General features: G+C 36.9%; 1 long non-coding RNA gene across 1 annotated transcript; it reads right to left on the reverse strand.

The window, feature by feature from the left end:
• On the reverse strand, window positions 11,450-17,303 carry LOC107633358. The gene is made up of 3 exons (XR_001618723.2): window positions 16,250-17,303; window positions 14,035-14,195; window positions 11,450-12,076 (listed from the first exon to the last, which is right to left on the reverse strand). It is a non-coding gene; the product is annotated as an uncharacterized LOC107633358 (long non-coding RNA).

The raw sequence follows: 17,492 nt of genomic DNA on the forward strand, positions 1-17,492 counted from the left end.
ATTTTCTGGCTGAAATTGAGGGACCTGAAAAAAAAGTCTGATTCAGAGGCTGAGAAAGGACTGTAGATGCTGTTGGATTCTGACCCTCCTACACTCGAAGTGGATTTTCTAGAGCTACAGAAGCCCAATTAGTGCGCTCTCAAATGAGTTGGAAAGTAGACATCTTGGGCTTTCTAGAAATATATAATAGTCCATACTTTGCCCGAGATTTTATGGCCCAAACTGGCGTCTAAACGCCAGCCAGAGACCCTTTTCTGGCGTAAAACGCCAGAACTGGCACCAGAACTGGAGTTAAACGTCCAACTGGTATCCAAGCTGGCGTTTAACTCTAGAAAAGGCCTATGCACGTGTAATTCTCAATGCTCAGACCAAGCACACACCAACTGGGCCCCGGAAGTGGATTTCTGCACTATCTGCACTTAGTTACTTATTTTCTGTAATCCTTAGTAACTAGTTTAGTATAAATACCACTTTTAACTATTGTATTCGGGGAGCTTATTCCATTGTTTACATTTGGGAGGCTGGCCACATGGCCATGCCTAGACCTTTTTCTCTTATGTATTTTCTACGGTGGAGTTTCTACACCTCATAGATTAAGGTGCGGAGCTCTGCTGTTCTTGATGAATTAATGCAAGTACTATTGTTTCTCTTTCAATTCACGCTTACTTCTTCTCCAAGATATAATCTCGTAATTAATTCAGTTAAGTCAGAATGAAGGGATGACCCGTGACAATCACCCACTATCTTCGTTACTCACTTAGCCAAGATCCGTGTGCCTGACAACCACAAGCGGTCTACATGATGTTCAATGTAGTCATTGGACGACAACCGGAGTATATTCTCTTGGGTCTCTAATCCACGGATTGAGTCCATGAGATTAGAACCTTCGTGGTATAGGCTAGAACCAATTGGCAGCATTCCTGAGATCCGGAAAGTCTAAACCTTGTCTGTGGTATTCCGAGTAGGATCTGGGACGGGATGACTGTGATGAGCTTCAAACTCGCGAATGTTGGGCGCAGTGACAGTGTGCAAAAGGATAGAGAGATCCTATTCCAATAAAAGTGAGAACCGACAGATGATTAGCCGTGCGGTAGCTGTACCTGGTATTTTTCATCCGAGACGAGAAATCCAATAGTTGATTAGCCGTGCAGAATCCGTACTTGTACCATTTTCACTGAGAGAATCATACAGCTTGCCATGGAAGGGAGCACGCATGATTGGATGAAGACAATAGGAAAGCAGAGGTTCAGAAGCAACAAAGCATCTCCAAACGCTTATCTGAAATTCCCATCAATGAATTACATAAGTATCTTATTTTATTTTATGTTTTATTTATCTTTTAATTATTAAAACCTCATAACCATTTGAATCCGCCTGACTAAGATTTACAAGATGACCATAGCTTGCTTCAAGCCGACAATCTCCGTGGGATCGACCCTTACTCACGTAAGGTATTACTTGGACGACCCAGTGCACTTGCTGGTTAGTTGTGCGGAGTTGTGAAAAGTGTGATCACAATTTTGTGCACCATCTTCTAGCCTAAGTTTTCATGTGATATTAAACATTAACGACGAGAAACCAAAACCATACCTTTGCCGATTCCTGTCTAAGCCAAAAATACCTCAAAATGCCTCTCCTTCACAAATTCAAATTTCCAATTGTTAATTCCACAAGCTCAACCGCTAGAATTTCATTCTAAACCACCATTTGGACTCCAAATAAACAAGAAACACAATCTAATTCACACAATATCACAATAATCAATATAGGGTTCCCAATCTCAATAATTTTCAAGGGTTCAACAGTTTCTTACCTTACCCACGGGTCAATTGGACAAAACCCAGTGATTACCCGCTACTAGAGTTTACTTAAACTATCAAAATCATTCAATTTATCAATACCAAAACTCAATATTTTTGAAATTGAAGAGGAGAAGGCTGGGTGAGAAAATGCATTTTCCTTACCTCGTTGTTTAGATTGTTTTGAAGAGAATTTCGAGACGAACGCGTGGCCGCTGACGGCTCATCAACCGGAGTTGAGAATTAAGAAATATGATTACAAGAAGATTTGGGAGTTAAGGTTTGTGCTTTGGTTCCTCCTTCCCCAATTTCCAGCATGAAAGGGAGGGAAGGCTGGTTCATGGCCTTATATAGTGAGTCTTGGGCCCGATTTGGGTCCGGTCCACCCGGTTGGCCCGTTAACCCGGTTTTGACTAGAATCTTTAAAATTAGTGTCAAAGTTCATATTTTTAATATTTATACTTCTCTAGATTATAAAATTTAATTTCCTAATTTTTTTTAATAATATTTAATTTATTAGCAAATTATTCATCTGTTTTGCAAGGTTTACATCCTACCCACCAAATTAAGAATTTTGTCCCCAAAATTCAGATTTGATTACCTGAAAATAGGTGCGGGTAGTCCTTCCTCACTTCTGATTCAAGTTCCCAAGTGTGTTCCTCAATTCCAGCTCGACTCCAAGCAACTTTTACTAATGTCACTTCCTTTCCATGCAACCGTTTAATACTGGTATCGTCAATTCAAACCGGAGTTACTTGAAGTGTCAGATCCTTTCTCAGTTGAACTAATTCAGGTTCTAGAATGTGGCTGGTGATGAGCGGATATTTTATACGCTTTTTGACATCACTTTCATATAGTTTTTAGTGTGTTTTATTTAGTTTTTATTAAGTTTTTATAGGTATTAGTGTTAAATTCACATTTTTAGATTCTACTATCAGTTTTTGTATTTTTGGACTATTTCAGGTATTTTCTGCTGAAATTGAAGAGCTAGAGTAGAAGTCTGATTCAAAGACAGAGAAAGCACTGCAGATGCTGTCCAAATCTAACCCGCCTGTATTCGGAAGAGGTTTTGTGGAGCTACAGAAGTCCAAAGGGAGCGCTCTCAACGGCTATGGAGACCTGACTTCCAGAGCTTTCCAGCAATATATAATAGTTCATACTTTGCTTCAGATTAGAAGGCCCAAAACTGGTGTCCAACGCCATCTTCCTGCCTCCTTCCAGGCGTCCAGCGCCCAAAGAGCAGAGCCCAGTGTCCAAAGGCCCAGAGAGGACCCCTAGTTGGCATTCCATTCCCAAGGAGCCTCATAGCACGTGGATCTCATTAAAGCTCAGCCCAAACGCTCACCAAGTGGGCCTAAGAAGTGGATTTTAGTACTAAATAAACTGTTATACCCTTACTATTCATCTGTTTAGTATTGAAAGTGTATTTTACATAATCATTCGAACACATCATACACCATTCACGTTTTTCCATTGTATTTTCTCTTCAGCATGAGTTTTTAAACCTCCTAGGTTGAGGGGAGGAGCCCTACTGAATCCTATGAATTAATAAAAGTATTACTGTTTCTCTTCGATTCGTGTTGATCAATTCAAAGATGTATATTCGTTCTTCATCAATATGAATGCGTTGAACTGGCATAAGGTTATCACATTCTACATGGGTTCAGAGTGTGTCTTTCATTGGACCATGATGAACCACCAGCTTGAATATACGTCTCTCAGACGGCAAATCCACGACTTCGTTGGGGACTTCTCGAGACATCAGTTCAGCTGATTTACGGGGAGATTAGGGTCTCTGTGGTAGAGGCTAGAATCCTAAGAAGCTTCATCCTCAATCAGAATGGATCCGCACTAAACTTGGGGTTTAGATCTGGAGGAGTATTGGCAGCTGCTCAAACCAGTGTCAATCACATACAGCCTGCAATTGAAGAAATCACTCACAAGCAAGGAGAGTAGTAGTACCAGAGTTAATTCACAAAGACAAAGCAACTCCAACTCTCAATCTAATTCTATCATCTATTTCTATCCCTGAAAACACATGCTTTACACATCCAACATAAAATCTTCTGATTCTGCCTGACTAAGATCTGCAAGACAACCATAAGCTTGCTTCAAACCACAATCCTCGTGGGATCGACCCTGACTCGCTCAGGTATTACTTGGACGACCCAGTGCACTTGCTGGTACAGTTGTATGAAGGTGTGGGGATTTGTGTACCAGCTGGCATCAGAAGTGTATTTTCGAAGTTGCGAGACGTGAAATACGTCGTGCAAGTTTGAAAGATGCGGTGGTAGAGCTATTCAATATGCCATTGGCCCAATTCTCTTCAAAATCTGAAACGGATCGATATATCGAAGATTCAATTTCTTTGCTTTGATCGCTCCACCTATTCCTGTTGTTGGAGTAACCCTTAGGAATACATGATCTCCTTCATCAAATTCTAACGACTTACGTCTCTGATTGGCACAGCTTTTCTGGCAACTCTGAGCGATAAGCATTTTGTTTCGGATTCTCTTAATTTGTTCTATGGTCTTAGCTACTAACTCAGGCCCAAATAAACTTGACTCTCCAGCTTCATATCAACACAATAGAGATTGGCACTTTCTTCCATACAGATTCGTTCTAATGCTCGCATGGTAACTGTTGTTGTATGCAAACTCCATTAACGGCATATAACAATCCCATTTGCCAGTTGGTCCTGCACACAAGCCATCAATATATCTTCTAGAGTTTGTATCATCTTCTCTGATAATCCATCGATTTGAGGATGGTACGTAGTACTTAGGCTCAATTGAGTTTCAAATGCTCTCTGAAACGCTCCCCAAAATCTTGAAGTGAAATGAGAATCTCTGTCAGAAACTATAGTTGTAGGCATACTATGCAGTCTTACAATCTCCTTGAAATATAAACAGGCAGACTTCGTCAATCGATCCACAATCACCCATATTGCGTCAAATCCTGTCCGAGTCTTCGATAATCCAGACAAAAAGTCCATTGCGATATTTTTCCACTTCTATTGCAGAATTTCTAAAGTTTGTAATGTTTCAGACGATCTCTGGTGTTCAATCTTTACTTTCTGGCAGGTCATACATTTTGAAACATGCCATATCATTCTTCATTTCCGGCCACCAAAACATTGCCTTCAGATCATGATAAATCTTAGTACTCCTTGGATGGATTGAAAACTGACTTTTGTGAGCTTCTGTTAACACGTCATTCCTTAATTTCCCACATTTGGTACACAGATCCTCTCCTTGTACCTCCAAACTCCTTCTATGTCTTGAGTAACCTCTCCTTGTTGCTTTTACTCAATTACTTGCAGCATTTTCTGCAGTTCCTCATCATCCTGCTAAGCCTTCTAAATTTTAGCTTTGAAATCAATGGAGATATGTAACTGATTCAATCACATATCTCCAGCTACTTCTCTAATGCCCAAGTTCAAGTTCTCAAACTCCTTCAGTAATGTTTCTTATTTAAGCATCATCTAAGCAACGTATAATGATTTCTGACTCAAAGCATCTGCCACAACATTAGCTTTTCCTGGATGGTAACTCAACTCGAAATCATATTACTTCAGCAGCTCCATCCACCTTTTCTGGTGCATGTTAAGCTCTTTCTAATTAAAAAGATATTTCAAGCTCTTATGGTTAAAGAAGACTTAAAACTTAACCCCATACAGGTAGTGCCTCCATACCTTTAAGCCAAACACAACCATAGCGAGTTCCAGGTTGTGAGTTGGATAGTTTACTTCTTGCAGTCTCAACTATTGTGAAGCATAAGACAATTCAATCTCTGCTCATCACCCGACACACTTGCCGCTAAAAGCATGAAACCATGACACTTACTTCAACTACAGTTCACCATAACTAAATTCAAGTAATATTCCTTCGTCACCACCTGTCCTTCTGACCCTTCAGACATAAATCGCATTGATCCTTCAGAACAATCGAGCAATACGTGATGCTTTGATAGCCAATCCAAACCCAGAATTAGATTGAGTCCAGTCATCAATAAGAAAATTAAATCATGGATAAAAGCTCAGTGTTTAATTTGAAACGGGACTTGCTGACAGTCTAATCTAGTCACGACAGCTTCAGAGGCAGGAGTATGTACTTGTAAATCATAGGCTAACATGGTTATCCTCAATCCTAACTCACTGGCTTTCTCAAACAATATAAATGAATGTGATGTCCTAGTATCAAACAAAGCAATTAATATTTTACCATTAATTTCCAAATTACCTCTAATCAGAGTGTCTGACCTCTCAGCACCATCCGTCGACATAGTAAACACACGTCCCTGCTACTTAACTCTCCTAGCTTCTTGTCTCTTCCTCTCTGGACAATTCTAGGACAAATTCCTAGCTCCTACATAGTAGTAGCATACACCCAAACCATCTCTGCATAGAGTATTTGGGTGGTATCTGCCACACGTCCTATAAGTCAAGTCATTCGGTGGAATCTGAGCTTGCTTTCCTTTGCCTCTTCCCTGATTGTTGTTATTATTGAATCTTCAGAAATTATTCTAACCCTGAGGTTGTTGCGAATATAGCCTCCTCGCTTGAAGTTTCGACCTCTAGGCGCACAATTTCTCCCTTGATCTCTCCTAACAAAAGCTCAGTGACCGCCCTTGTCTGACATGGCCTTTCTTGCACAATCCTCAGTAACTCGGCTTTTGTTTACCAGTTTAGAAAAAGTTCTGATCTCTATTGGGCCCACTGTTCTCAGAATGTCACTTCGAAGTCCACCTTCGTACTTGATGCACTTCCACTCTTCAAAATCCCCTGGAGCACCCTGACAGATCCTAGAGAACCGACACAATTTCATGAATCGATTGGTGTACTTTGATACTGACATCGAATCCTGCTTCAACTGTAGTAATTCGAGCTCCTTGGCTGTCCTGACTGAATTGGAAAAATACTTCTTATAAAATTCAGCTTGAAAGACATCCTAGAGTATTGCGGCATTGTCTCGCTACAGAAGGCATCGGGTTCCCTGCCACCAATGATGAGCTTTACCCACCAGCTGGTAAGTAGAAAAATCAACACAATGGTCCTCAGGCCCTTGCTATGCTTGCAAAGCTCATTCCATCGCCTAAAACCAATTATCAGCCTCTGTGGGATTTGTGGTTCCTCAAAATATCGGTGGATTTATCTTCATGAAAGTCGCTAAGGTCATCGGCCCATTTCCTCCGTTACCCCCGTTTTCGTTGTTAATTTGCTGACCAAGGACCTCAGCCGTTGCCTGTATAGCAGCCGCCATATTTTCCAGGTAATTCATGAAGTTAACAGGATTATTTGCAGTTGTTTCAGGTTCTGCATTACTATTCTGGCCTCTCCCTCGACCACGACCGCGTCCATGAGACGTCATCTGGTCCCTATTCACACCAAACAATCGATATCAAGGTGATTAGTCTCAATATCTCAAGTCTAGTGCTTTAAAGTCCCAAATACATGCTCATGAACAAGTATGTCACATATATCAGTTAGATATCATAATTAGCATATACACACACACACCCAGAGTATGCCCATATGCATAGTCAATGCATCCCTCAGTCTCTACAGGAACGAACTGCTCTGATACCATAATGTAACACCCTACCACACAGAGCCTTATGCTTAAGTCGTAAAGCACAGGTGGCGAGGTATTACGGCCTTTAGAAGAGAAGACATACATACATACATATATATATATATATATATATATATAGTTGAAAGAAAACCATAACGAGGAGCCTTAAAGAACAAGCTAAACAAAATCGAAACCGAAGATCGGATCACTCTCGTAAGGATAAGCAAGATAGTAAGAAAGCTAAAACATATATATACATATATCAGAGTTCCAAAAATATAGATATCAAGCTCCAGACTCGACCTGCGAAGCTAAGGCCGGTCACAATATTTTTCAAGCAAGTTCAATAAAAAGCTCGAACTCAAATCAATGGGATGCCCTATAAAAAAAATAGCTTGGAAATTAATTATTTTGACTAAGCTTATTATGTATGTATGTATGTATATGTATATACATACATACATACATACATACATACATACATACATACATACATACATACATACATACATACATAATAAGCTTAGTCAAAATAATTAATTTCCAAGCTATTTTTTTTATAGGGCATCCCATTGATTTGAGTTAGAGCTTTTTATTGAACTTGCTTGAAAAATATTGTGGAACATAGATGAGAACTAGAATACACACCCAAGTGAGATTTGAGCTTTTATGTGTGCTTGCATTATATTAACCACTATTTTCATTCTTGTATGTTATTCTCTTTCTATAATTGCAATGTTTGACTTGTTTAATTCTTTATGTCCAATATTTTATGTATGAATGCATTTACATGATTGAGGCCTTTATTTTATTTGAGCTCACTCATCCAAATGGCCGTACCCTTTTATCTACCTTTGTTAACCAATTTTGAGCCTATTTAATCCCCTTTTGTTCTTACTTTTAGCACATTATTAACACTAAATCAAAAACAATAAATGTCCTTATTTTGAATCTTTGATTAGCTTAAGCTAGTGAAGGTGTGCATCATCTAAGTGTGGAAAAATTTGGAAACATTGGTAGAGAAAAAATGGATATTTTGCATTTTTTTATTGAAATATTTTAGGAATTGGGTACATACTCATGCATTGAATGTAAACCATATGCATCAACCTTCTTGTATATATTATGTTATTAAAAAAAAGAAAAAAAAAAGAAAAAGAGAAAAAACGAGAAAACAATAAAAAGGGAACATATGTTATCCCAAAAAGAAAAGTTTGAGAAATAAATGCATATGTGATATGAATTAAAAGAATGCATGAGTGTATGAAAAAAGTGAATAATCGATAGTTAGGTTTTGCATTAGATTTGAATAGGTTGTCATAGGTTAGGTGGGAGTTTAAGTTAATCAAAAATTTAATTTCAAGTCCACTTAGCCAAATACAATCTTACCTTGACCCTAGCCCCATTACAACCCTTGAAAAGACCTCATGATACTTGTATGCATACATTGAATAACTGTTTATTGTTAGATGAAAAACAAGTCTTGAAAAGTAAGATTAGAAGAGAACTGAGTGAATTAACCCTATACACTTGAGCGATTAGAGAATATACACATCCGGTGAGGGGTTTGATTGCTCAATTTTATGTTTCCACCTTTTACTTATTTTGTTGCAAGTTGTTACAATCTTTTGGAGCTCAAATGGATTTATGGGAATTGTATTGATTGCTACATTGTTTAAGCCCTCTTTATTTATATGTTTTCTTAGAAATTGATTTGTTTTGACCAAGTAGATACATATATAGATACAAGTATATAGATAGAATAGATATAAATAGTGTACTTTTAATAAATGTTGAATATCCCTTGATCTTATCTTTCTTGATGTTTAGCATGAGAACATGCCATTGTTTAAGTGTGAAGAGGTTGATAAATCCATATTTTATGATGAATTTTGGGTTGAAAAGAGTAGAATTTATCAACTTATCTTTCATTTATTCATAGAAAATGCATAGTTTTATGAATTTCTCCTAATTGTGCGTAATTGTGAAAAATATGCTTTTTATGCTTGAAAATTGTCAAATTTAATTCACTGTTATTCCATTTGATGTCTTGATGTGTTTGTTTGAGTGATTTAAGGTTTAGAAGGGACGGATGGCTTGAAGAAATGAAGAAAAAGTATGCAAAGGTGGAGAATTCATGAAGAAATAAAGGTTGGACATTTTCATGGTTGTGCATACGCATGCCTTGTGCGTACGCATTTCCTTGAATTTGTGCGTACACATGGCTTGTGTGTACACATGAGTAGTAGTACGTGATTTACTTAAGTAAACATGTGGCTTATGATTTCAAGCTCATTTTGGGCTCAATCCAACTCATTTCTGATGCATATGGAGGCAAGACTCAAGGAGGATGAACCAAGTAGCATAGTAGTAGTGTAGAACCATGTTTTAGGAAGAAATCCTAGAGAGATAAGCTCTCTATTCTCTCTTATCTCTAGGAATTTAGTGTTTTTAGGTTAATTTCTCCTTAGTTTAGGTTTTAATTCTTATTTTAGTGTAGTTTTCTTTATATTTTCATGTTTTCTTTACTGGTTAGTTTCTTTATTTTATCAATTTTAGTTTATGAACACTTGTTTGAATTTTATTTTCCTTTAATGCAATTTTATGTTTTCATGTTTATTGATGTTTGCTTAAGTTGTTATTATTGTTTTCTTGCTTAGGTTATTAGTTATAGATTTTATAATTCTTGCAATTTACCAGGTTTTCCTTTTATGCATTCCAAGTGTTTGTTGAAATGCCTTTCTTAGTTTTAGATTAGAATTTTGCATTCTTGGCATAGAATTGAAGACTTAAGTGACCTTGAGTCATTGATGTCCAATATTGATTTATAATTTAGGATTGTTAGTTGGTTTTGTTTCCACTGACGCTAGTCTTTCACTAAGTCTAATTAGTGAGTTGGCTAAGACTTGTGGATTAAGATCAATTATGCCTATTTGACTTTTTTTCGATGTTTGGGGATGAAGAAGTGAATCAATTCTTCTTAATTGCCATGTTTGTGGTCAATGACTTGGATAGGAACCCTTGGTGGATTTTGTCAATTTTTCTCCCATTTATTCACTAAAATAACATGGTTTCATGAATTTCTCCTAATTGTGCTTAATGGTAAAAAACATGCTTTTTAGGCCTTTAATTAGTCAAATTTAATTCACTTTTTATTCCAATCGATGCCTTGATATGTTTGTTAGTGATTTCAGGATTAAAAGGGCAAGGAATGGATCAAGAAAGTAAAGAGGAAAGCATGCAAGATGGAGAATTCATGGAAAATAAGGATTTGGAAGATTCAGGGCGACGCGTACGAGTGAAGAAGAAACTCGTTAAGGCGACGCGTACGCGTGAGCCATGCTGATGTGAGAATTTATGTTGATCTAGAATTTCACAAAAATATAATCTCGTTGCAAGCATAGTCTAGACCAACAATTAAAGGTCAATCAAAGTTTAAATCAAAGATATCACAATTCAAATCAAATAACCAAGAGTATTCAAACTCCCGTGTCGTTCTCCCTAGGAATTGCAATGAAATGTTCAATTATTGGCTATGAGAGCAAAGGGGTTTTGATGGCGATTGACAAGAAATTTAAAAGGCAAGAAATTAAATAAGCATGCAAGAGAATTAAAGCTCAAAGCAAGTAAATCAAAAATGGAATTCAAGTGGCAAAAAGGACTCTTGGTAAGGATTGGGGAATTGAGGATTCCTATCATAATCATAGACCACAAACATGATAATTGCTAAGAATTAATTCAAATTAGTCTGTCCTAACATCGAGGATAAGTCAAAAGGGTATAATTGATCTCAATCCACAAATTCTAATCAACTCACTAATTAACTTAGTGAAAGATTAGCGTTAGTGGAAACCAAACTAACAATCCTAACATCGAATGGACATCTATGATTTAAGGTCACCTAATTATCCAATTCCAAGCCAAGAATGTGAAAAACTATATAAAAATTAGAAGAGACATTTTATCAAATACCTAACATGCATAAAAAGAAAAATGTCATAAATTGCAATAAAAATAAATTCTATAACTACCAATTGCAATAAAATGATAATAACAACTCAAATAAGCATTAAAGAAACATAAAAACGTCAAAATTGCATTAAATGAAATTAAAAGTGACAAGTGTGTTTAAAGAACTAAAGTGGCATGAAAGCAACATTAACAAAGGAAACTAAGAGATTAAAGGCAATAAAACATGAAAATGTAAATGAAACTACATTAAAACAAGAATTAAAGAAATAAATTAAAGAGAAAATAAAGCTAAAAACCCTAATTCTAAAGGGAAAGGGGAGCTTCTCTCCCTAGAAAACTAAACAAAACATGTACAAAACTAAACCTAATTGCTCTCCCCTTCATCCTTCTTCAATTTGGCTTGAAATAGCTTCAGAAATGTGTTGGATTGGGTTTTGTGGGCCCAAAAATCGCTGCCAGCGAGTTGCAATTAATGAGGTCACGTGCCAAGACTTGTGCGTACGCACACTTAAACTTATGTCCACTATAGCAAATTGTATATCATTTTGAAGCCCCGGAAGTTAGCTTTCCAATGCCGCTGAAACCGCCTTATTTGGACCTCTGTAACTCAGGTTATGATCAATTTAGTATCGAGAGGTCAGGACTGACAACTTTACAAATCCTTCATTTCTTGAATTTTTCCACTTTGCATGCTTTACTTCCACTTCTTCAAGTCATTCTTGCCTTCAAAACCTTAAATCACTCAAACAAATATATCAAGACACTGAATGGGAGAAAAGTGAATTAAAATTAGCAATTTAAGCATGAAAAATATATTTTTCACAATTAAGCACAATTAGAAAAGAATTCACAAAAGCATGCTATTTCAATAGATAAGTGCAAGAAAAGTCAATGAAATCCACCCAAATAGAGCAAATAAATACCATAAAATGTGGATTCATCACATCCCCACACTTAAATAATAGCATGTCCTCATGCTATACCAAAGAAAGATAAGAAGGGGAAACAACATTTATTTAATGTAGCTAACTATATTCAATCTATCTACATGTATGTAGCTATCTATATGTAATCTATCTATATGTATTTAACTAGTCCAAAGAAATCAATTTCCAAGAAAGTATCTATATACAACCAAGGGCTAAAGCAATTATAACCAAATCCTATTCACAATTGAATTTAGTCATATAAAAGAATTTAACCAAACTTGCAAGATAAGCAATAATTATAAGTGAAAATATGGAATTAAGTAATTGAACCCTCACCGGATATGTGTATGCACTCTAGTCAGTCAAGTGTTTAGGGTCAATTCACTCAATTCTCCTCTAATCATGCTTTCAAAAGTTTGTTCTTCATCTAACCAATCAACAAGTATTTAATGTACATATGCAAAAATCATGAGGTCTTTTTAAGGTTGTAATGGGACTAAGGGTAAAGATAAAGATATACATATGGCTAAGTGAGCTTGCATTTGAATCTTTGATTAACCTAAGCTCTCACCTAACACATACACAACCTATACAATTCTAATATCAAGCTTAGCTACCCATAATCTCACTTTTACATATACATAAACTCATGCATCAAATTCAATTCCATCACATATGCATTGATTATTATTGAATTTCTCATTGGGGTAATTTTGTCCCTCTTTTCATTATTTCTTTTTTTTTCCTCTTTCTTTTATTTCTTTTTTTTTTCAAGAACGTAATATATATATACCAACACATTAATGCATATGGTTTCTATAATATTACATGAGTATGCACCCCAAATTTCCAAAATTTTTCAACAAGAATAAAACATCTATTTATCAACCAAAATTCTCACATTTTTTCCACACTTAAACATCACACACTCTCACTAGCTTAAGCTACTCAAAATTCAAATAAAGGACATTTCATTATTTTTCACTCAAGGTTAATGATGTGGCAAAATAAAGAACAAAAAGGGGACATTCATAAGCTCAAAGTGGCAAACAAAGGTGAATGAAATAGTAGGCTATTTGGGTTAAGTGAGCTATAAAGAAATAATGGCCTCAATCACATAATTGCATAAATATACATTAAACAATAGATATATAGAATTAAAAAACCAAAGATTACAATCATAGAGAAGAGCAACACACAAAAATGAAATAAGTGGTCAAATGGTGTAACCACACAATAAGGCTCAGAATCTCACAAGTTGTATGTTCTTTAACTCAAAAACCATATTCCACAATGTATAAATCATGCAAGTTTCCATGAAAAATTTTAACTCAATTCAATTTGAATTTCAATGCCCTTCATAAAAAGTAAGTTTCTTGAAAATTTCATTAAATTGACTAGCATTTATTCTATATGTATATAATGTGATTGGATGGAAAAGGTAAAAAATCCTAAGTTAAATTCCTAATTTCAATCAAACCAAAATAGCAAGTGTATAGGAAATCAAACTTAGGTGCAATTATCACATCATCCCAAATCACAATCAAGACTAAGAACCAAAAAGCATATGTAAAAGCTAAAATTAAAAGCAAAATGTCAAAATATGCATAACTACTATATAATACTAAGTTATGTACAAGCAAAATTAAAAAGTGCAATAAACTAAGTAAAAAGTTTCTCAAAAGGATAAAATATATACAAAGTACAAAAAAAACATAAAAAGAAACTACACTAAAAGTGTTTGAAAATGAAGATTGTCACCCAAAATATGCTTGTTGAAGTTGCACAACCTCCCCACACTTAAGATGTGGCACCGTCCTCGGTGCTCAAGATCATGCGGAGTGGAAAGAGTCGTCACTGGGTCACCTCCACCTTCAGCTGGTGGGTTAGGCCATAGAGTGGTTGCAAGAGTGATGGTGGTGCTGAAAACGAAAGAGCTAAGTCACAAAACAGCATATGAAGTGAACAGATAATAAAAATTTGAATGGAAGCATACATGAGAATCAAATTAAATCAAACACAAACAACTTCCAATCAAATTCAGGACATGAGGAAAGCTAACTTGCTTGTTTATCAAAGAATAAAAGAAGGAAGGAGCATTGTTACTATGCACAACGAGAAAGAAAACAGTTAAAAGTTAAAAGTTAATGTTAGTTGAAAAGTAAAAAGAAAGTTAAAAGTTAAAAGTTATGTTAGTAAAAAGGAAAATGGTTAATTGAAAGTGAAAAGAAAAGTTAGATGAAAAAGACAAGCAAAGTTAAAAGTTAGGCAAAGAAAAAGAAAAATTAGTTGAAAAGGAAACAAAGGTAGAAAATCAAGTGAAAAGGAGGGAAAAAAATTAGTTAAAGAAATGAAAACAAGCAAAAATTCAAAAATTAGGTGCATAGTCAAAAGTTCCTTAATTCCAAAAAGTTTCAAAAGTTTCAAAACAAGCAAGTTTGTATTCACTTCTCAACAATTCAAAATGCCAAAACAAGTGATGCACATGTATGTGTAGAGCACATAATCAAGTAAATATCAATCACAAGTAAATTGGCATAATTTGAAGCAATTTGGTGTTGGCAAGTTAAAACTATTGAGAATAAGTTACTCAAGGAACATTCAAACACCAAATTCCAATGAAGCATAAAAGTCACAAGTTGAAACAAGAATTGAAAACCTCATGATCTAAGTGACTTAATGAAAGTTAGGCAAAAATAAAATGAATCAATTCAGCCACTTAGATTTAAAACCTTCAATCTTGTGAGTTTATGCAAAAAAAGTTTAAAATCTCAAAAAAATTCAAGTTTATGGTCAATTTAAAAAAAAAAAATTCACTTGAACTATTCAATGCATAGAAGTAAATTAGCATTACAAACAAGCAAAGAATGTTAGAAGCATGACCAAAACTTGCAAAGAAGTTCTTGAGGCAATCAGAAATCATGTAGCAAACAAGGGTCTCTTTTGACACAGAAATTCGTCAAATAGAACTTGTTGGTTCAAACAACACAATGCAGCTTAATTGAGCAACCAAATAGAATAGCAGCGGAGTAGTGAATGCAAAAACCTCAACATCCAACAACCAAAACAAAGAAGCAATCAACCGGATAGTCACTTAATTGAGTTAACAACAGTTGAAAACCAAAAGCAATGAAATACCAACTCAATCAATTAATTGAATCAAAGATGAATATTGAAAACAGATTAAGATAAATTCCGGCAGCATTTCAGTTTCAGCAGTAAATTGGCCTATTTTCCAATTCAACCAATCAAAATCAAATTCCATATGAATTCTTTGACAGTTAAAAACACAAAAAATCATAATGAATTCATAAGAAGTAAGTAAATAAGCCAATTCCAGCAAGAAAACATGAGAAAACAATTAAAACCAATCCAACCAGCAAGAAGCATAGCAGCACTCAGCAGAACAGCAATCAATGGCCCATCATACAGCACCCACAACAGTAAAATGAACAACCCAGCAGCAATGAGCAACTCGAATTCAAAAATTTATCAAAAACATCATCACTGCAACAGCCATATCTAGGAATCGTTTGTTTCAAAAACCAGCCACCAACAAGAAAAAGCAACAATTAACAACAGGGCAGCATTCTGTTCTTTGATTTTAACAACCAATCACAAGTATTCAACATGAATTTAAATAACTAAGCATCACTGAATCAAACAATGAAGTTCAAATTGAAATAGGAATTCAGCAGCAATCACAATTGAAATTTACAACAGCCTTCAGCAAGAGTAGAGCAGCAATAAAACTATGCAGTAGCATGAACAAATCAATTCAGCACAGGGCAAATCAATGAAAGAGCAACATTCCAAACAACATTATTAATCAAAACAAACCTAAATCCACTATCCACGCCAGATTCTCTAACACCCTAATCAACTAAAGATGCATTTCTAACTAAATTAAGCTAAAAAAATTAACTAGCAGTAAACTAATGATTGAAACAGAACTCAATTAAAGAAAAACGTGAACCTGGGAAGCAGAATTGGAACAGAGGAAGGGAAGGGAAGAAGAAGGTTGATGATGGTCAGTGAACGGCTGGAGCAACTCAGCTGGCCTGGTGGTGGAGCTGCTCTAATGGCAGCAGCGGAGGAGGGGCGCAGCAAAGAAACAGGGGCCTTACCCTGTTCTAGCCTTCGAAGGCAGTGAAGAGCAACAGGGGGAAGAAGCTCGTGTCTGGGAGGAAAGAGGGTTGGGTCGCCGTGGCTCGTCGATGGAGGAGGCTACGGTGGTTCGCGGTGGTGGTTCGGCCGGGAGAGGAGGCGCGAGGGTAACGTCGCGATGGCACTGGGCTCGGTGGAAGCTAGAAGAGGGAAAGGGGAAGAGAAAGGGGCGTGGCGATGTGGGTTATCGCCGGCGATTGTGGTGAAGGGAGGTGGCTGTGGCGGCGCTGAGGTGATGATGATGGTGAAGACGATGGAGGTTATGGTGGCTGGGAAGAGACGCGAGCTGGAGGCGGCTCGCGATGGTGGTTCGGCCATGGGTCAGTGGTGAGGGGAAGAGGAAGAAAGAGAGAGATGTGGTGGCTCTGTGTCGGCTGTGGGTGACAGACGCCGGCTGCGGTGGTGATGACTGGAGGCTGAGGCGAGGCTAGGGTTCGGAGTTCGGATAGGGGGAAGGTGGGGCTCTGGCGGAAGGTGAGACAGGGAAGGTGGTTCTGGGCGGCACTAGGGTACCGCGAAGATTCAGGAATGGGGAACAGAAAAGGGATGAGAGAGGAGATGAGAGAAGAGAGGGGAAAGGGCACGGCGGTCGCCGGCGGTTGTGGTGGCGGGTGGTTCGACGCTGGTGATTCTGGTGGTTGGAGAACTCGAAACGGAGAAGAGGAGGGCTTATGGTGGCTCAGGGAATAGGAAAAGAGAAGGGAAGGAAGAGTAGGGGGATGCGAACGCACCAACTCTGCGGGTGCTCCCAGCAGAAGGGGATGAATTGGGGGTGCGTACTAATGTTCATTCGTGCGTACGCACGGACAGAAAAATGGGCAACAGTGCGTATGCATATGTTGTGCCAACGTTGTGAGCAGAAAGTGTGCATGAGAGTGTACGTTCGCACTAGGTATGTGCGAATGCACAGAGTGATTTTTTTTTTTTTCAAAAAAGATTTAACCCAACATTCTAATATGCATATAAATAAAAAATTAACAAAAATATGCAATTATTTACATTAATTTTAAAATTAATCTAAAATTTTATTTTTCAAATCAAAATCATTGGAC

Source organism: Arachis ipaensis, chromosome B01, assembly GCF_000816755.2.
Source record: "Arachis ipaensis cultivar K30076 chromosome B01, Araip1.1, whole genome shotgun sequence".
Lineage (NCBI taxonomy): Eukaryota > Viridiplantae > Streptophyta > Magnoliopsida > Fabales > Fabaceae > Arachis > Arachis ipaensis.